Source organism: Homarus americanus, unplaced genomic scaffold (assembly GCF_018991925.1).
Source record: "Homarus americanus isolate GMGI-L3 unplaced genomic scaffold, GMGI_Hamer_2.0 scaffold56333, whole genome shotgun sequence".
NCBI lineage: Eukaryota > Metazoa > Arthropoda > Malacostraca > Decapoda > Nephropidae > Homarus > Homarus americanus.
The window spans coordinates 6,712,266-6,734,955 of record NW_024734940.1 but is presented as its reverse complement, the minus strand read 5'-3'; positions in this window follow the sequence as shown (position 1 = coordinate 6,734,955).

Below are 22,690 nucleotides of genomic sequence, written 5' to 3'. Positions count from 1 at the left end.
CATTACCCGTCACTCAAGTCTCGGTACCCGTCACTTAGGTGTCAGTACCCGTCTCTCAGGTGTCAGTACCCGTCTCTCAGGTCTCTGTATCCGTCACTCAGGTCTCTGTATCCGTCACTCAAATCTCGGTACCCGTCACTTAGGTGTCAATACCCGTCTCTCAGGTGTCAGTACCCGTCACTCAGGTCTCGGTACTCGTCATTCAGGTCTCAATACCCGTCACTCAGGTGTCAGTACCTGTCACTCAGGTCTTAGCATCCGTCACTCAGGTCTAGGTAACCCGTCACTTACTGTAAGTCTCGGTACCCGTCACTCAGGTCTCGGTACCCGTCACTCAGGTCTCGGTACCCATCACCAGGTCTCGAACTGTCACTCAGGTCTCGATACCCGTCACTCAGGTCTTAGTATCCGTCACTCAGGTCTCAGTACCTGTCACTCGAGTTCTTGGTACCCATCACTCAGGTCTCGGTACCCGTCACTCAGGTCTCGGTAACCGTCACTGGGCCTTACTATCCGTTACTCAGTTTTTTTTATCCGTCTTAGCACTTGTCAGGTCTTAGCACTTGTCACTCAGGTCTCAGTACCCGCCACTCATGTCTTGGCACCTGTCACCCAGGTTTTGGCACCTGTCACTCAGGTCCTGTTATCCGTCACTCATTGCCAAGAGGGTGAGGAACTGGAAGTGATCGTCCGTTTGCTTTCTTTCTTTTCTTTTCTTTTCTTTTCTTTGCCCCACTCTACTTCTTTCTTTTATTCTTCGTTTATCTCATTAATTTCTCTTTTCTCTGTGTGTTTCGCTTTCTACCGTCATTTATATTTAATTGTTTTCCCGTATATTATTTTATCTAATTATCTTTTTATATGTATTTTCTTCTATCTTTATATCCGTCACTCTCTCTCTCTCTCTCTCTCTCTCTCTTTCTCTGGCTATAAATACAACCAGAGAGAGAGTGGTGTCAAGAGTAGTGCCTTAATGGTGGCTGCGTGTGACCCCCTGATTTATCCAGTAATTGGAATGGATTAACCTCCCCATTTATGTTTTAACTGGAATGGGGCCAGATTTTTGTTTAGCTGGAATTGGGCTAGTTTTTATTTGAGCTGGAATTAGGCCAGTTTTTTTAGCTGGAATTGGGTCAGATTTCAATTTAACCACTTGTGTACGGGGGTAACTTTTCTATTGAATAAAATTGACTGGCGTTAACCAAATTAAATATTAAGAGTGTGGTCCCCGTAGTGTAAGGGTTAGGGGAAATAGTCTACTAGCTGGAATAGGGCCAGTTTCTATTTTAAGTGGAATGGGCTAGTTCTTAATTTATTCTCTAACTGGATGAATTTACTTTCTAATTAATACCATAACATAAATTATCTCAACCTCCAATTAACACTCAAATAGTCTATATCACTGCCAATTATTTTATGAAATAAAATGGCTGCATTCGCCAATTAATCCTCTAATTAGGACACACTTAGTCGCCATAAACCGGGAAAAGAAATCACTATTTAACTTTAATGGACTCAGTTCCCAATTTCACGACCTTACAGTTCGGCGCCGTTCCTATGACAGCCGATCGCGTGAACGTTCTTGAGGTAGAGTAATTCACCCTTGAGACGCCCGGCCCACGACAAATCTTTAATTTATTTTTTTTCTGAGGGAATTAGCGTGTCTGGTGAGGAGAGGTGAGGTGAGGTGTGGTGTGGTGTGGTGTGGTGAGGTGAGAATAAGTGAGGTGAGGTGATGTGAAGTGACGTGAAGAGGTAGTAGTAAGGGAGAGGGAGGAGGTGAGGTGAGGTGAGGTGAGGTGAGGTGAGGTGAGAATAAGTGAGGTGAGGTGATGGAGGTGAGAATAAGTGAGGTGAGGTGATGTGAGGTGAGGTGAAGAGGTAGTAGTAAGGTGAGATGAGGTGCAGTGTGATGAAATGAGGTGAGGTGAGGTGAGGTGAGGTGAGGTGAGGTGAGGTGAGGGATGGTTGAGGTGTGCTGACGTGAGGAGGAGAGGAAGTGAGGTGTGATGAGGTGAGGAAAACTAGAGGTGAGGTGGTGAGGTGACAAAGAGGCAAGCAGGTGAGGAGGTGAGAAAGCAAAGGAATGAATGGTAAGGTCGAAGAAGAGTAAAGGTGAATAAAACAGGAATTTATATATAACGAGAGAAAAGACCGGAATAGGGAAGTATTACGGTAGAGGGGTTGAGTAATGGTCAGGTAAGCTGGCGGTGGTCATTTACTCACTTGGTGGTGGTGGTGGTGGTGGTGGTGGTGGTTATGCAGGTGATGGTGGTGGTGGTGATAGTGGTGGTGGTGATAGTGGTGGTGGTGGTAGTGGTGGTGATAATTGTAGTAGGTGTGGTATTTAACTTCCAACATCTAAACAAGGTCAGCGATCAAAGGTCATGGGTCAAACTGGCTCACTAAAGTAAGAACATAAGAACATAAGAATGGAGGAAACTGCAGCGGGCCTATACCCATACTGGGCAGTCCCGTTTACACCCAACCCCTATTGCTCATATGAAGATCCAACCTATGTTTGAAGCAATTCAGCGTATTCGAGTTAATGATGATATTTGGAACTTGTTCCATTCTTTCCACTCTGTTTCCAAACCAGTGTTTACCTATTTCACGCCTAAATCTAAATTTGTCTAATTTAAAACCATTGTTACGAGTTCGCTCCTGGTTGGATAATTTGAGTACCTTTTGTAATGTCCCTTTTGTTTAGCCCTGCTCTTCCACTTATACACCTCTATCAGGTCGCCCTCGCCTCTACGTCTCTCAAGGAGTAAATTAAGATGCTTTAACCTGTCTTTATACTCAAGGTTCCTAATGCCCGGATTAGTCTTGTTATTCTCCTGAATTCTTTCCAAGGATTCTATATCCATTCTGTAATACGGTGACCAGAACTGAACTGCGTAATCCAGGTGTGGTCTCACAAGAGCAAGATACAGTTTTAGGATGACCTCGCAGTCTTGTAACTAACACTTTGTATGAACCCAAGTACTTTATTAGCCTTGTTACGAACAAAAACACATTGTTTACTTGGTTTAAGGTTCTACTTATCATTACTCCTAAATCTCTCTCTCGCAGTCGGATTTCTATGGCATCGTTGTTCATCTGGTATCTGGTTTCCTGTTTACATCTCCTATACTGAGTACTTTACATTTGTCGACGTTGAATTTCATCTGCCATTTTTCAGACCATTCGAAAAATTTGTTTAGATCTTCCTGTAGTTTTGCCAAGTCCTCGTCAGATTTGATAACACGTCCTATTTTAGTGTCATCAGCAAATTTACTTATGTTGCTGTCTATGCCGATATCTATGTCGTTTATGTATATAATAAATAATAATGGTCCAAGTACTGAGCCTTGGGGAACTCCACTTGTGACGTTGCTCCCATGGGACTTAGTGCCGTTAATGTTCACTCGCTGTTTCCTGTCCTGTAACCACGCCCTAATCCATTTAAGGATGTCACCTTTGATGCCATGAGCTTCTACCTTTCTAATTAGTCTTTCGTGGGGGACTCTGTCGAAGGCTTTGCCAAAGTCGAGATATACCACATCATAAGAGAGCAGCGGCAGGTCTCTGAAGTTACTGTACACACTACCACGGTCACCAGCTTGGAGAAGGTCGTGCCGATCGTGCTCCCGCTAGAGACCAAGGAAAATGGCCGCTTTGGATCGTTGTGCCGTGGGGGAAGAGGAGGGGAGTGTGGGGAAGGACGACGGTGTTAAGGCAGCTGGGGCAGTTGAGGAGTGAGGTTGACACTCTAAAGGGGGAAAATGAAGCCCTCAGGACGGAACTCCTTCAGGTAGGTGTCCTGCCTAGCAGGACACCTGCGAAGGAGGAGCAGGCGTGGAGAGTGGTTGTCTCCAAGGGGACTAGGGTCAGGCTTAGGAAAGCTGACCAGGGTGTGGAGTGCAGCAACCCTTACCAGGTGCTGCAGGAAGCTGGAGAGGAAGAGAAGAGGCAGGACGGTATGGATCAAGGAGAGGAAAGGGCAGTTGTACAAACCCTGCCCACAGGTAAGGTCGTGGTAGTTGGTGACAGCCAGGTGAGGTTTATGGATAGGGCTTTGTGTGCGAGAGATAGGAAACGTAGGACTAGGGTATGTTTTCCTGGGGCTGGGATAGGGCATGTAGCCGAGAGGTTAGACAGAGTTTTGTCAGGGGAGGGTACCAATCCAGTAGTGTGTCTTAGTGTGGGAGGAAACGACATAGGTAAGGTTAGGAGTGAGGAACTTTTCAAGAGGTATAGGGAGGCGCTGGGGAAGATTAGAGATAGGGGAGGGATCCGATAGTATGTGGTGTCTTGCCTAGAAGAGGGGTTGGTCGTGAATGGCTGTCCAGGGCAATTGCTATTAATTGCCGACTGGAGAAGCATTGTGCAAACAATGGTTGGGCATTCATTGATGACTGGCAACGATTTTATGGCAACGACTACCTGTACTGTCGCGACGGAGTACACTTGTCTCGTGAGGGGGTAAAGACGTTGTCTGCAGTAGAGCGGGGTCGGGGAAAATGGGAGTCAAGAAACAAGGAGGTTCTGGGAAGTAGTGAAACAGAAGTAGATAATGCTGAAAATATAGTTAGTCATAATAACAAACATCAAAGTAATAAATGTAAAACAGATAGAAACGGAAGAAATATATTGAGTGTTTATTATACTAATAGTAGAAGCCTGTGTAACAAAATGGACCAGCTCAAGGCCACTGTTAGTAAAGAGAAATCATAGATATAATTGCAATAACGGAAACGTGGATAAATTCAAACAGCAAGCATTTTTAGCAGAATTTCATATTCCACAGGATATAACCTATTTAAATTTGACAGAGTAGGAAGGAGAGGTGGCGGTGTAGCAGTGTATAATTGTGGGTGTCATAAAAAGCTGCATTAAATCAAACATTAAAACAAATAGTTATCAATGAAAGTATTTTGGGGGTAGAGATTGGTGAGGGCAGTGAATCCGTAGTCATTGGTGTTATGTTATAATTCACCTAATTTTGAGTAGGAACGATGGTAAATTGCTATGGGAGGAAATAAAGAAGGCATCTGATAGAAACAATGTGTATGTATTCTATATGATTTCAACTTTCTGGTAAGCATAGAGTGGAAAATCAACTTAGCAATAATGAATCTGAAGATTTTCTGTGAAGTAGTACAAGATAGTTTTTTATATCAATTCATAAACTCGCCCACTAGAGTGAAATAATATCCTCGATTTAGTTCTCAGTAATAATGAAAATCTAGTAAAAGATGTTGGGATTGGAGACGAACTAGAAACAGTGATCATAAAGCCATATATTTCAACATAATGCGGATAGCAGGAAGAAGGAAAATTCGGCCTTGATCCCGATTTTAGAAGGCTAATTACGGTAGCTTAAGGAGAGACTCCAAGGGATGACCCTATGGTCAAAAAGATTAACTTCCCCACACCTGAAACTGTCAACTTAGACGGATAACCCCGAATTTAATTTAGCAGCTACCATGAACAATTTATTGCGACAATCAATAATGCCCAAAATAAACACATCCCTAAAAGAAAATTCGGTGATCGATACGGAACCAACCAAAATGGATGAATATAGACTCTAGATTCTAGGGAAAAGAAAGGAGTATATAGAAAAAGTTAAGAAAGGCGAAAATCACTTATCATTTGCCATATCAGAACCTAACAAGACAGGTAAAACAGAAATTAGGAAAGCAAAGAGAAATTATGAAATCAAGGTAGCAAACGAATCGAAAAAATAACCCCAAAGCTTTTATCAACTGTAAATCAAAAGGTTAGAGATACAATAGGTCCCCTTAAAACTACGACAGGAGAAATGACTGATGATGAGTTAGAAATGTGTAGTACGTTAAATAGTTATTTTCGCCTGTATTCACAAAATGAAAACCTAGCACAGTTTCCAGAAGTTCATAAGGTATATAACGACAGTATAGAAAAATATGTTGATGAATATCAATATACTAGTAACGATGTGCTTAAAGTACTAACAAACTGAAGCCTCAGAAATCGCCTGGTCCAGACGAAGTATATGCTAGAATATTAAAAGAATGTAGAGATGAGTTGAGTAATCCATTAGCAGCTTTTATTTAATAAGTCATTAGAATTGGGCCTAGTGCTGCAGTTTTCTGAAACTTGCAAATGTAGTTCCGATTTTCAAAAAGGGTGATAAAATCAATAGCATCAAATTACCGTCCTTACTAGTCTCACGTCAATCATAGTAAGTGCTGTTAGAGTCAATTATTGCTACAAAAATCAGAAGCCACCTTTGAAACATTCTCCTCCAACTTAATTCATTCTTTCCCTCAGCGGGTTCACCCAGGACGTTCTTTAATCTCACAAATTTGCCAGCTTTTTCTCAGAAGTATATGAAGCGGTAGATAATGATAAGCTTCATATGATATATAATTTATTTAGATTTCAGTGTAAAGCATTCGATAGAGTCCTCATGAGAGATTGATAAGGAAGGTAGAAGCACATGGAATAGTGGATCAGTATTAAAATGGATTATGTCATGGTTAACTGGTAGGAAACAAAGAGTCGCGCATAAATGGATTAAAGTCAGACTGGGGTGCGGTCAAAATGGAGTTCTCTAGGATCTGTATAGGCCCTCTGCTGTTTGTTATATTCTAATGATCTTGATTTAGGCATAACTAGTAGGATTAAATTTGGTAGATGATGCCCAAAATGGGGAGAGTGATAAATTCAGACAGTGACTTTGAACACCTTCAAAGAGATCTAGATACCTTACATGAGTGGTCAGTAGACTGGCAAATGAATTTTAATACTGATAAATGCAAGGTACTACAGATAGGGGAAGACGAATACAAACGTTAAGTATAAACTAGGTAACACGGAAAATAGAAACTCAGTTTGTGAAAAAAGATCTAGGTGTATTTGTTAGCAAATGACTTGAAACCTAGAAAACAATGTATTAGCGTTCGCAACAAGGCAAACAGGATTCTTAAGTTCATATCTAGGTCTGTGAGTAACAGAACTGCTGACGTTATCTTGAAACTTTACCTAGCATTAGTGTGGCCACACATGGATTATGCGGTTCAGTTCTGGTGTCCTTATTATAGAATGGACATAGATTCTTTGGAGAGAGTACAAAGAAGAATGACAAAAATGATCCATAATATTAACATAAGAACATAAGAAAATAAGGAGTCTGCACAGGCCGGTTGGCCTGTGCATGGCAGCTCCTGTCGAGAGTTACTACCACTCTCCATCATCCATGAATCTATCTAGCCTCCTTTTGGAAACTTTTCCAGAGTTCCTGCACTTACTACAAAGTTGCTAAGCTTGTTCCACTCGTCCACCACCCTATTTGTAAACCAGTTTCTTCCTATCTCCTCCTAAAACCTAAACTTATCCAACTTGAATCCGTTGTTCCGAGTCCTATCCTGCTCGGATATTATAAGAACTTTATCTATATCCCTTTACGATTCCTTTCACCCGCTTAAATACTTCTATCATATCTCCCCTGCACTCTTTCGCCCTTTCTAGGGAATGCAAGTTAAGTTTCTTAACCTATCCTGATATGGAAGGCTTCCCAAGTCCTGAATCATTTTTTGTCATTCTCCGCTGCACCGGACTCTAGTGAATTTTATATCCATCTCTATAATAGCACCAGAACTGAACCGCATAATCAGGTGCGCCTTAACTAGCGCAAGATATAGCTGCACAAGACCTCTGCACTTTGTTACTTACACTTCTAGATATAAACCCAATACTCTGTTTGCCTTATTTCGAACATTAACGCACTGTTTTCAGGCCGTAGGTCCAAGTATATACCCCAGGTCTCTTTCACAAGTCGACTTCTAGTTGATGTTGCTCTGGCTGTATACATTATAAGTATTTGTTCTTCCAATATTAAGTACGCTGCACTTGCTGGTGTTGAATTTCATTTTGCCATTTTTCGTGACCACCGCAGTTTATTTAGATCCTGTAATGCATTTGCATCCTGCCCTGAATTAATTTTCTTTTCCACCCTTATTTGGTGTGTCATCCGCAAACTTGCTTATGTCACTGCTGGACCTGCAGTATCTAAATCAAGTTTATGTAGATTATGAACAAGAGTGGGCCTAGTAATTGACCCCTGGGGAAACCCCACTGTTACACGGCCCCACTCAGATTTAACACCATCTACGCTGACCCTCTGCGTGTCTCTATCGGTGAGCCATGATTTTATCCACTTAAAACTTTTCCCCTCGATACCATGAGCCTTAATTTTTCTGCTAGAAGCTCCTCTGATGCGGCACTCTCGTCAAATGCTTTGCTAAAGTCTAAGTAAATAACATCGTAATTTTCGTCATTATCTACTACCTCGAAGACTTTCCCCAAAAAATGTTAGCAGATTTGTTAGACAAGACTTTCCTTTGAAAACCCATGTTGAGAGTCGTAGACAATTTGCTTTTCTCTAGACAGATCGGATGCCATCTGCTATAATTGATTCAAGAAATTTCACTACTGACGTCAAACTTAGGATCGGCCGGTAATTTGACGCTGATGCTCTGTCTCCTTTAAATATGCGCCACATTCGCCTGTTTCCACAACTCTGGCAATAACCCAGTGTCTAATGATTTTGTAAATAAGTTACGAGGGGTCCGCCAATCTGTTCCTTGCCACTTTTAAGACTCGAGGTACCCTCTATCCGGCTCCTGGGATTTTGTGTTCTTTTTAGTTTATTTATCTTCTTAAGAACATCCTTTTCTGATGGTGATATTCTTAATTCTCTCTCTTCCTTTCCCTTTAAATATCAGCTCCACCTCCGGCACCCTCTCATCGCAAATTTCTTCTGTGAAACTGATAAGAAGTAGCTGTTCAATGCTTTGCCTGTCTTCACTGCCATTTATCAATTCTCCCTCCCTGACTTTAAAGGCCCAACTTGTCCTTGACCTTTGTCCTATATACCTGAAAAATCCCTTGGGATTCGCCTTTGGATTCTCTTTGCTATTTGATTTATAAAGGCCCCTTCTTGCTTTCCTTACATTTTTCTAACATTCCTAGATAGTTCATTATACCCGTTTCTGAGCTGCTCCTCCCTCCCTTTTAATTTCTTATATATATTCCTTTCTTTTATTCCTATGTCATGTTTAAGTTTTCTGGTCATCCACCTTGGCTCATTCTATTTGACCTAATTTTTCTGTGTGTATGGTATATTTTGTTCTTGTGCTTTTATGTAGTATACTACTAGTGAATATATTATGTAGTCATGATCAATTGTTGTGTCATCTATGACCTCACCCCTTCCTACTGGGACCGACGTGACTGTTCCCAGGTGACCTCACCCCAGTACCTTTCTTAACCCCTGATAATCCGCCCGAAAAGTTTGGGACTCGACCATATTGTCATTGTTTTTCGTTTCCCAATTTAGGTGAACCTGATTTCTCTGTGATCACTGTTACCTAGTTCTTCCCCTACTGTGATATCTCTGACAGTATTTTCACGAAAGTTAATACTAGCCTATTATATTGTCACCTCTAGTAGGTCTTGTAATTAGTTGTTTCCAAAATTGTCCTGCACTGCGTCTAGGAAGTCTTCAGATTCATAGTCGCTCACAATGTTGTCCCCAGTCAATATTTCTAAAGTTGAAATCTCCATAATGCATATAGGTTGTTATATTTTGCTGTCTTCTTACTCATTTCCTGCCATATGGGTTGAGCTGCTTCTTTGCTAAGACTTGGGGCCTGTAAATCACTCCCATACTAGTTTTTTCTTCCTCTTCCGTGATTTCTACCAACACAGACTCGGTTCCTATTTCACCCTTTATTGAATTATTAGTACAACATTTTAATGTATCCTTGACGAAGAGTGCAGCGACCCCTCCCCTTCCTACCTTCCCTGTCCTTGTGAAAAGGTTAAATTCTTCATGTGGAACCTGATAAAAAATTTTTGCTCGCCAGATTCATCCAAGGTTTCGGTGATTGCTATGACGTCTACATTCCCCGGTACATACAAATCGCTCTCAGCAAGTCTATTTTATTTCTGTAACGCCCTACTGTTTGTATAGTATACATTTAAACCTACTCTTCCCCTGGTCCTTGTTTTACCTCCCTTGCCCTGAGCAACTAATTTTACTTCCCAGGACCTGCTTGTTTTTGATTCCCACTTTCCCTAGACCCCTACTGCAGAACCCCCTTCGGAGCACACCTCACGCCCCAGGGATGCAGAGACAACGTCTTTACCCCCTCACGAGACAAGTGTGTACCCGTCGCGACAGTACAGGTAGTCGTTGCCATAGAATCGTTGCCAGTTACTTCACCCCCATATGAAGAAAGACTGAAAAGCGTAGCTTACATTCTAGAGAGGCGTGAGTTAGGGGAGATATGATAGAGGTGTACAAGTGGGTAAGTGGGATTAACAAGGGTAAAATGGAAGATGTTCTGAAGCTCAGTAATAACGAAATAACTAGAACAAATGGCTTTAAATTAGATAAATTCCGATTCAGAAAGGATATAGGCAAGCACTGGTTTGGTAATAGAGTTGTGGATATGTGGAATAGGCTACCGAGTGCTATAGTAGGATCGGGGACGCTAGGGAGCTTCAAGACGAAGTTGGATAGGCACATGGAAGTGCTGGGATGGGTGTGAAAGGGATCTGCCCTGTATGGGCCAGTCGGCCTCCTGCAGTATCCCACTTTCTTAAGTTCTTATGTTCTTATAACTGTGCCCCCCCGTCCACCGATTCGAAAACTGATGAAAAGAATGTTAATAGATTAGTTAGGCAAGAACGTCCGCTTGTGAAGCCATGCTGGGAATCATTGATCAATCGGTGCTTCTCCAGGTGATTTCGAATAGAGTTTGAAATGATTGCTTCCAGTAATTTGCCTACTATTGATGTTAGACTGATTGGGCGGTAGTTAGAGGATAGTGATCTATCCCCCTTCTTGAAAATCGGTATTATATTCGCTATCCTCCAGGATTCTGGTACTACACCTGTTTTTAAGGACATGTTAAACAACTTTGCTAAGGGCATACTAAGCTCTTCCTTACATTCCTTTAATACTCTGGCAAATATCTCATCGGGACCAGGTGACTTATTAGGCTTTAGTTTGTCTATTTGCTTACCTTATAAGCAGCTTGTCAAAATCTTAAGGAAATATCTACAAGAAAATTCACCCTCTCTCTCTCTTCTCCACATAAGAACGAGTCAACCTGCTATACTAAGACTCTCGTTAGTATCTTTACAAAGTGCATTCTTAAGGGTAAACGAGTCTAGTATGGTCAATTCTTACGATACCTTAGAAAAATGGTGAAGAAATTACGTAAAAAAAGCTGTTATTACATTGATTGACGTCCACTCTCAACCATACCTACGAACTATCGAGCTGACACGCCAAGACTCTCGTTCACATCTTCTAAGGAGCTCGTACCTCTGACACGTAATTGAGAAACCTGGGGGGGGGGGGTGAGAGGGCGTGGAGGGACTAGAAGGGGAGATAGGTGGTTAGTGGGGGTCAGGGACGCGGGGAGGAAAGGGATCAGGGACCGTGGAAGGGAGGGGGAGGGAGGGTGTTCCGTGTCGCCTCACTCACGCATACTGCCACCCACCTGAGGTCTGTTAATGTAAACCACTTCTCATTCCGTGACACTACCAACGGTAATTTTTTTTTATTCTGTGAGAGAGAGAGAGAGAGAGAGAGAGAGAGAGAGAGAGAGAGAGAGAGAGAGAGAGAGAGAGAGAGAGAGATCATGCTTTCTTTTGATTCCTTGGGGTCAGTAAAAGTCAGGACATATTGCCCCAGGTCACTTCACGGCATATTGTTCAGGTTACTCAGGCTCACTACAAATTGCCCCAGGTCACTCAGGCTCACTACATATTGCCCCAGGTCAACCAGGTTCACGATATATTGTCCCAGGTCGCTCAGGCTCACTACATATTGCTCCAGATCACTCAGACTCACTTCACATTGTTCCAGGTCACTCAAAATATCTCACTCACGTCTTGGTCTCTGAAGGCGTCAATATGTCAGGTGAGGTCGTGGGTGTCACACTTAATTACCTGGCTAAAGACTCTAACACGTATTATTCACTTTACAGAGAAGAATAGCCATACCGATCATTGGAAGACATTATTTTGGTCACGTAAGTCGTAAAAGAGAGGGAGACAGTGTGTGTGTGTGTGTGTGTGTGTGTGTGTGTGTGTGTGTGTGTGAGTGTGTGGTTTGTGGGTGTAAGTGCCTGTGTGGGTGTAAGTGGGTGTGTATTTGCATGTGTGTCTGTATGAGTGTTTGATTACTAAATATCATACCTACACTTTGTACCTGAAACATATACATGTCGATATATTTCAAAATAAATGTGCTGAAACCTGACTCACCTTCACTCCACTCCTCCCCCCTGTAAGAGCTCTCTCAGGGGTAGGTCGTGGTTCTACGTAGAGAGGAAAGACGTGTAGAGGGAGAGAGTTCTTATGTCAGGGAGTGTGAGGGTGAGAGGTGGAGGACGTTGGTGTGAGAGCTGCTTCAGGACTGTGTTGGCTGGTCCTCTTTTCCTCCTTCAGTCCTGACGGCGAGTTTGATTCCTCTGTCAGTATATTTGAGATAACTTGATTTTATCCATTTTGTTTTCACGTTTATGATGTAATAATAATAACAACAATAATAATAATAATAATAATAATAATAATAATAATAATAATAAAAACAATAATAATAATAAAAATAATAAAAATAGTAGTAATAATAATAATAATGACAAACAACTACTCTTACTAAATATTGATAACGAGTATTAAATAATGACACTAGTCAGAGTCATTAACCCTTTCACAGTGGGGTTCCCCAGGGGTCAGTACTAGGCCCACTCTTGTTCATAATCTACATAAACGATCTAGATACTGGGATCAGCAGTGACATAAGCAAGTTTGCGGATGAAACCAAAATAGGGCGGCAGATTAATTCAGGGCAGGATACAAATGCATTACAGGAGGATTTAAATAAACTGCAGGGGTGGTCTGAAAAATGGCAAATGAAATTCAACACCAGCAAGTGCAGCGTACTTAATATTAGAAGAACAAATACTGACAATGTATACAGCCTTAACAACATCAACCTAGAGAAGTCGACTTGTGAAAGAGACCTAGGGGTACTTGTAAGCCCGGACCTACGGCCTAGAAAACAGTGCGTTAATGTTCGAAATAAGGCAAACAGAGTATTGGGTTTATATCTAGAAGTGTAAGTAATAAGAGTGCAGAGGTCTTATTGCAACTATATCTTGCGCTCGTCAGGCCGCACCTCGATTATGCGGTTCAGTTCTGGTGCCCTTATTATAGAATGGATATCAATTCACTCGAGTCGGTGCAGCGAAGAATGACGAAAATGATTCCGGGACTTAGAAACCTTCCATATCAGGATAGGTTAAAGAAACTAAACTTGCATTCCCTAGAAAGACGAAGAGTGCGGGGAGATATGATAGAAGGATTTAAGTGGGTGAAAGGAATCAATAAAGGGGATATAGATAAAGTTCTTATAATATCCGAGCAGGATAGGACTCGAAGCAACGGATTTAAGTTGGATAAGTTTAAGTTTAGGAGGGAGATAGGAAGGAACTGGTTCACAAATAGGGTGGTGGACGAGTGGAACAAGCTTACCAACTTTGTAGTAAGTGCTGGAACGCTGGAAAGTTTTAAAAGATGGCTAGATAGATTCATGGATGATAGAGAGTGGTAGTAACTCTCGACAGGAGCTGCCATGCACAGGCCAACCGGCCTATTGCAGACTCCTTATGTTCTTATGTATGTTAAGCTGAATAAAATTGTCTGGCGGTAGCCAAAATAAAATGGCAAGTGCGTGACACGCGGTGAAAAGGGTAATATTACATGGCGATATTACTCTAATAATGATAGAGATATTTCCTGTATAGTAATGTATATAATTCTTGTGTAATTACTTTGTGATTTACTGCGTCTGTTAATATTGGTGTGTGGTGTGGGTAGGTACTGTAGCACGGGGTCACTACACGGGATCACTACACAGGGTCACCACAATGGCTTATTACCGGGGTCGCTAACAGGGGGGCACCACAATGGCTTATTACACGGGCTTGCTACACGAGGTTACTGAGTTGCGACACGAGATCACTACACGAGGCCACTACACTGAGTCGCTCACTACACGAGGCCACTACACCGAGTCGCTCACTACACGTGGCTTCTACATGGGGTTCCTACACACGGCTACTACAAGGGGCTATTACATGGAATCACTACACGGAGTTACTACACATGGTTACTACTTAGGGTTACTACACGAAGTCACCACACGCATCACTACACCGAGTCACTCAGTACACTGGGCTATTACACGGGGTTACTACATGGGGTCACTACAGGACTCACTACACAGAGTCACTACACGAGGCCACTACATGAGAGTAAAAGTAAAAAAAAAGTTAAGTGGACCTCAGATTAAATACCTACATAAGAACATAAGAACATAAGAAAGTGGGATACTGCAGGAGGCCGACTGGCCCATACAGGGCAGATCCCTTTCACACCCATCCCAGCACTTCCATGTGCCTATCCAACTTCGTCTTGAAGCTGAAGCTCCCTAGCGCCCTCGATCCCATTATAGCACCGGTAGCCTTCCTATTCCACATATCCACAACTCTATTACTTCAAATCAGTGCTTGCTCATATCCTTTCTGAATCGAATTCTTATCTAATTTCAAGCCATTTGTTCTAGTTATTTCGTTATTGAGCTCAGAACATCTTCCATTTTACCCCTTGTTAACTCTACTTCACCCACTTGTACACCTCTAATATCTCCCCTAACTTCTACGCCTCTCTACGAATGTAAGCTCAAGCTTTTCAGTCTTTCTTCATATGGAAGGTTTCTAATATTATGGATCATTTTTGTCATTCTTCTTTGTACTCTCTCCAAAGAATGGCGTCTATTCTATAATAAGGACACTAGAATTGAACCGCATAATCCATGTGTGGCCTCACTAATGCTAGGTAAAGTTTCAAGATAACGTCAGCAGTTCTGTTACCCACACTCCTAGATATGAACCCAAGAATCCTGTTTGCCTTGTTGCGAACGCTAATACATTGTTTTCTAGGTTTCAAGTCGTTGCCAACAAATACACCTAGATCTTTTTCACAATCTGAGTTTTCTATTTCCGTGTTACCTAGTTTATACTTAACGTTTGTATTCGTCTTCCCTATCTGTAGTACCTTGCATTTATCAGCATTAAAATTCATTTGCCAGTCTACTGACCACTCATGTAAGGTATCTAGATTCTTTGAAGGTGTTCAAAGTCACTGGGTCTGAATTTATCACTTCCCCATTTTGGTGTCATCTGCAAATTTACTAATCCTACTAGTTATGCCTAAATCAAGATCATTAATGGAATATAAATAAACAGCAGAGGGCCTATTACAGATCCCTGGGGAACTCCATGGACCGCACCCCAGTCTGACTTTAATCCATTTATGCTGGACTTCTTTTTAGTTTTCTACCAGTTAACCATGACCTAATCCATTTTAATAATGGATCCACCTATTCCATGTGCTTCTACCTTCCTTATCAATCTCTCATGAGGGACTCTATCGAATGCTTTACCGGAAATCTAAATAAAGCCTTATATCATAAGACTTATCATTATCTACCGCTTCATATACTTCTTGGAGAAAAAAGCTACAAATTTGTGAGACAAGAATCATTCCTGGTGAACCTGTGCTGAGAAGAATGAATTGCTGAATGTTTCCAAGGTGGCTTGATTTTTGTAGCAATAATTCGACTTACAACTTGCCTATGATTGACGTGAGACTAATGACGGTAATTTGATGCTATTGATTTATCACCTTTTTGAAATCGGAACTACATTTGCAAGTTTCCAAGCTTCTGGCACTAGGCCCGATTCTAATGACTTATTAAATAAAACTGCTAATGGATTACCTACCATCTCTCACATTCTTTAATATTCTAGCATATACCCGTCTGACCAGGCGATTTATGAGGCTTCAGTTTGTTAATTACTTTAAGCACATCGTTAGTAATATTGATATTCATCAACATATTTTCTATACTCGTCGTTATATACCTTAAGAACTTCTGGAAACTGTGCTAGGTTTTCATTTGTGAATACGGAGCGAAAATGACTATTAATGTACTACATTTAACTCATCATCAGCCATTTCTCCTGTCGTAGTTTTAAGGGGACCTATTGTATCTCTAACCTTTGATTTACAGTTGATAAAAAGTTGGGTTATTTTCTTCGATCTGTTTGCTACCTTGATTTCATAATTTCTCTTTGCTTTTCCTAATTCTGTTTTTTACCTGTCTTGTTAGGTTCTGATAGGCAACCAAGTAAGTGATTTTCGCCTTTTCTTAACTTTTTCTATATAATTTTCTTTTTTCCCTAGAAGATCTAAGAGTCTATTATTCATCCATTTTGGTTGGTTCCGTATCGATCTGAATTTTCTTTTTAGGATGTGTTTATTTTGGTCATTATTGATTGTCTCAATAAATTGTTCATAAGTAGCTGCTAAATTAAATTCGGGGTTATCCCGTCCTAAGTTGACAGTTGACGCAGATTGATTTACTTTGTGAAGAAGACTCTGTTTGTAATCAGTGTTGAATAACTCAATAAACCATGTAACTCCCCTAACTTTAATACCTTAAGTCCTCTCAAGATCTGTTGATATCTTAATACGCTTCAACAACTGAAGTCTTTAAGTGTATATTCTACCAGTCATCAAATTTAATATCAAACACACACACACACACACACACACAACATAATGCCTATCACTGGTATTAATCTCAACTTTCTTTGATTTATCATTCATGTGAGACTCTACAGCAGGTTAAGGACCTCGCTCTTCATAACATCAACAAGAGTATTATACAGACAACAAGACCCAAGTTGTTGTCTTAGGTTTTTACGTCACAGTATTCAGCCCAGGAGGGGGGGAGCTATTTTGTTTCTTTAGTGAAGTTCAAACACAAACAAAGGTTTAATATTCGGTGTGTTGGTTAATCCTTATAGCTTAATTAACATTATCTTCAGCCTAAAGTAATTTGGCTTGAACCGAAACAACATTGTCTTGATCTATCTATCTATCTATCTATCTCAAGAAAAGTATGAAGATGTAATGGAATAGACACAAGAGAGAATAAACTAGTTATAGACACACACACACACACACACACACACACACACACACACACACAAACACACACACACACTCTCTTGCTTTCACAATTTAACCTTAGTGGAACGACTACTCCAAACGCTAACACCAACAAACACAAATATATACAAACAAGCAAACGAAAAAACAAACCCAACAAAAACGAACACAATCAGAAATACAAACACAAACACTATGAAACACAAAATGAAACAAATACAAGTATAAACAAACAAACACACCCACATTCAGAGGTGTCTTCCCTCGTCATCTCCCCACTGCTTCACCATCGTCTTAAAACAGCCGCCAGTATGTCTACGCACGACACAGATCAACACCTTCGCCTTGATAACAACACCAGCAGCAGTATCCTCATCACCTTCAGCTGACAGTCTTTACAAAACCGAGAATGAGTCGCTTTTGCTGGCAGATTGTTGCGCTTTGACGTCTCTCTCTCTCTCTCTCTCTCTCTCTCTCATCCAGTATAACATCTTTCTCCATTCATTTTCTAATCACTATAAATTCACTAATTCTCTCTATTTCTCTCTCTTCCTTATCCATGACCATCTTTCTTAATCTCACTTACACACACACACACACACACACACACACACACACACACACACACACACACACTGACTCTCTCTCTCTCATCCAGGACAACCTCTTTCTCCAGGGTCTCTTTCAAATCACTACGCTCTCACTAACACTCTCTTTTCTTTTCTCTCTCTTTCTTTTCTCTCTCTTTCGTTCGGGGGACTTCCGAGGCCATGACTTTCTGCGAGTTGCCGGAAGGTTTCTCGTCTTGGAATTCTGATAAACTTCTTCCAGGTCGGAGAGAGGTGAGGGAAGACACTAGGAGAAGAGAGACCGGGGAAGAGACAGAGACAGAGATAGAGAAACTGGGGAGCGGAAAAAGAGATAAATAAAGAAATTGCTGGTAGGAATTAATTGATGTTTAAAAGCAATCATTAATCAATGTTTACTTGTATTTTTTAATGTTTACATGTTAGAATCAATGTTTACAAGTAAGAATTATTTAATGTTTACATGGAAAAATTATTTATTGTTTACAGGTAAGATTAAATTAATGTTTACGTATAAGAGTTAATTAATATTTACAGGTAAGAATTTCTTTATATCTACAGGTAAAAATCAATTATTATTTCCAGGTGAAAATAAATTAATGTTTACCTGAGTGACTCACCTTGGCTGGGACGGCAACATGGTGACGGTGACAGGAAAATTATACATTTATAAGTAGGAATTAAGATCAAGTGTTGGATTTATAGAAGGGGAGAGTTATTGATCAAGGGGGAGGATAATAACACCCAGGGATACATTACTGGGGAGATAATCAATAAACTAAAGTAGGAAGATTATAATGAATAAGATAAACAATATTAAAGAAATTAATAAATTAGATACAAATATTTTATAGATAAACATATGGAGTAAATTAGACTCAAATATAGGAATAAATTTGGATAAGAATATTAGTATAATTAAGGAAATTAAATACATAATATTAAAATAGGAAAATACAAGTAAATTAGATCAAGTAAATAAAATAATTATAGAGATGGTATTGTGATGTAGTGTCGACTTTATATGAGGAAGGAGGGGGAGGGGGAGGGAGGGAGAGTGAGAGAGGGGGTGAGAGAGGTGAGGGGGGGGGAGGGAGGTGGGGAGTGAGGGAGGTGAGGGAGGAGGAGGAGGGGGAGGAGGGGAGTGAGGAGGTGAGGGAGGAGGGAGGGAGGAGGTGAGGAGGGAGGGAGGGAGGGAGGGGTGTTATGATCTATATGAAGACTTTTACTGTTTCGTTAAATATACAATAAAAAAAAATATGAATTGAGCAGAATGAGTCATGTCAAGAACACACGTGATCTGATCAATGGTAGGAGGGGAGAGGAGGAGGAAGGGTGAAGAGGCGAATAGCAAAGGAAGGAACGGGTGGAGAGAGAAGGAGAAAGGGAAAGGAGGAGGAGGAGGAAGAAAAGGAAAGAGGAAAAGGAAGAGGAGGAAAGGAGGAGGAAAGGAGGGTGGGAGGGCGGTTGGAGGCGGATGAAACAGAAGGAAAGGGGAGAGGAAAGGTGGAGAAGAAGGTGCAAGAAGAAGACTGAGGAATGAAGGGGTGGAATAGGTGGTAGGAGAGGAGACGAATAAAAGACGGAGAAGAGAAAGAGAGAGGAAAAGAGGAGAGGAAGGGAGGAAGGAGGAGAGAAAGAATAAGAAATACAGGGAGGAGAGGGGGATGAAGGGCGGGAGAAGTATAGAAAAGACGTGGAGACGAGGGAGGGAAGAGGAGAGGGAAAGGGGAGAGGAGGAGAAAGAATAGAAAGGGGAGGGAGGGGAGGGAAGGGGAAGAATAAATACTTAAACAATTGTCGTATACAATCAGCTTCCCTTCCTTCCGTCTGCCATCTGTCACCTGCCACCCTCCCCCTTCACTCCCTCCCACCCTTCCCCGTCACTCCCCCCTACTCCTCCCCCGTCACCCCCCACCACCCTTCCCCGTCACTCCCCTCGACACCCCCCCCCACCATCCCGTTACACACACATACTCACCTGTACTATGATACCACCGCAGCCACTATTAGTACAGACTGTCTACTACTACTACGACTACTACGACTACTACTACTACTACTACTACTACTACTACTACCGGCTACTACTACTACCGGCTACTACCACGACTACCACTATTACAGGCTACTACCACTACTACCACTATCACCGCCTACCACTAGTACAACTACCACCGGCTACCACCACAACCACCACTACCACTATCATCGGTTACTATCACTACTACCAGTATCACCGGCTAGTACAACTACTACCACTATCACCACCTACCACTACTACAACTACCACCAGCTACCACCACAACCACCACTACCACTATCACCGGCTACCACCACCACTACCACTATCACCGGCTACCATCACAACCACTACTACCACTATCACCGGCTCCCATCACAACCACCACTACCACACTATCACCTGCTTCCCACCACCACCACTCACTTTCACCACTATCACCGGCTACCATCAATAAACCACTCACTACCACTATCACTGGCTACCATCACAACCACCACTACCACTATCACTGGCTACCATCACAACCACCACTACCACTCACCGGTTCCCATCACAACCACTCACTACCACTTCATCACCAGTTCCCACCACCACCACCACCACTACCACTATCCCTGGCTACCATCACAACCACTACTACCACTATCACCGGCTCCTGTTCACCACTACCACACTACATCACCGGCTACCACCACCACTACCACTATCACCGGCTCCCCACCACCACTCACTATCCATCACCATTACCATCACAACCACCACTACCACTATCACCGGCTACCATCACAACCACCGCTATCACCGGCTTCCACCTCACCACTACCACTACATCACCGGCTCCCACCACCACTACCACTATCACCGGCTCCCCACTCACCACTACTACTATCAATGTATTACCATCACACCAATTAATTATCACTATCACCGGCTCCCCACCACCACCACCAACACTACCACTATCACCGGCTACCATCACAACCACAACTACCACTATCACTACCACTATCACCTGCTCCCACCACCACCACCACTCCCACTATCACCGGCTACCATCACAACCACCACTACCACTATCACCGGCTACTACCATTAAGGACACCTGGATCCAACTGACCGGAAATAGTATTGACCAGGTGATGACGACGTTACTACCTACCTCACTTTTCCGCTCTCCCTCCCTCTCACTTTTTCCCTTTTTCTCTCTTCTATCCTTCCCCTCCCTCTCTCGTTCGCAAATTTTTCTCTCCCTCCTTCGCTTTCACTCTCTCTCTCTCTCTCTCTCTCTCTCTCCACCCCCTCTTCCTCTCTATTCCTTTCACTTCTCCTATCATCCATCCTCCTTTCACCCTCTCCCTCCCTCTCATCTCTCTAACTCCCTTCTTCCCTCCCTCCCTCCCTCTCCCCCTTCCTCCTTCTTTCTCCTCCTTTCCTCCCTCTCGGTACCTCATTTCCTCCCTCTCTATTCGTCTCTCATCCAACGGCTCCCTCTCTCTCTGATTCTCCTTCCCCCTGTCTCCTTGCCTCACTCCCCGTTTTTCCCTCTCCTTCCCTCCTTCCCCACCTCTCCCCGTTTTCCCCAGCCTCTTTCCAAGTCCCTCTTTCTCTCCCCCTTTTCATCACTCTCAGCCCCTCCTTTCCCCTTCCCCCTCTCCCCTCTTCCCTCCTCCTTCTCTCCTCTCCTCACTCATTCACCTTCTGACTCACACTTCGTGTATGAGTCAGTCCACAGGTGAGTGACACAAAGGTGGATTAATTACTCCCAGTACAACGATCTGAAGACAAATAGACTAATTCATCATGGAATAAATAATCTCCCTTCCCCACCGTTCCACACACACACACACACACACACACACACACACACACACACACACACACACACACACACACACACACATACACACACACATACACACACACACACACACACACACACACACACATACATACACATACACATACACACACACATACACACACACACACACATACACACATACACATACACACACACACACACACACACACATACACATACACACACACACATACACACATACACATACACACACACACACACACACACACACATACACACACACATACACACACACACATACACACACATACACACACACACATATACACACATACACATACACACACACACATACACACACACACACACATACACACATACACATACACACACACACATACACACATACACATACACACACACACATACACACACACACATACACACACACATACACACACACACACACACATACACACACACATACACACACATACACACACACACATACACACATACACATACACACACACACACATACACACACACACATACACTACTACTACACACACACACACGTCGACACCATTTCACTCACTTCCGTCCAAAATACAACCTATTGATTTTACAGTGACCCCCCTCCCCACTCCCTCCCCTAAACCCACCCCCATGATAATAAGGTGTTTTACATAATTAACTACGAAAGCGCATGTTGCAAGCCGATCCACGTCTATTCGATCGTAATTACTAAATCGAATAGTTTATCTAAAGCTTCGCTAATTAAGGGAAACGAACAGCAGCAGCAGCGAACGATCAGGTCATCAGAGTGTGAATTATCATCATCCTCCCTCAAACAAGAACTGCGATCAGCTGTTCCCGTTCAGTTATCGACGCGGGCTGGGGAAAATATTACATGTTTAGCGAGTGAGTTATTGCGCCTGTTATTTTTCCCGCGCTGAAATTGATCTCCGTATTGTGTGTGTGTGTGTGTGTGAGAGAGAGAGAGAGAGAGAGAGAGAGAGAGAGAGAGAGAGAGAGAGAGAGAGAGAGAGAGAGAGGTCAGCATCAGATGGTTACACATAACAAGGGTTCTCGACATGGTGCACTTGAGGTGAGCTGTCC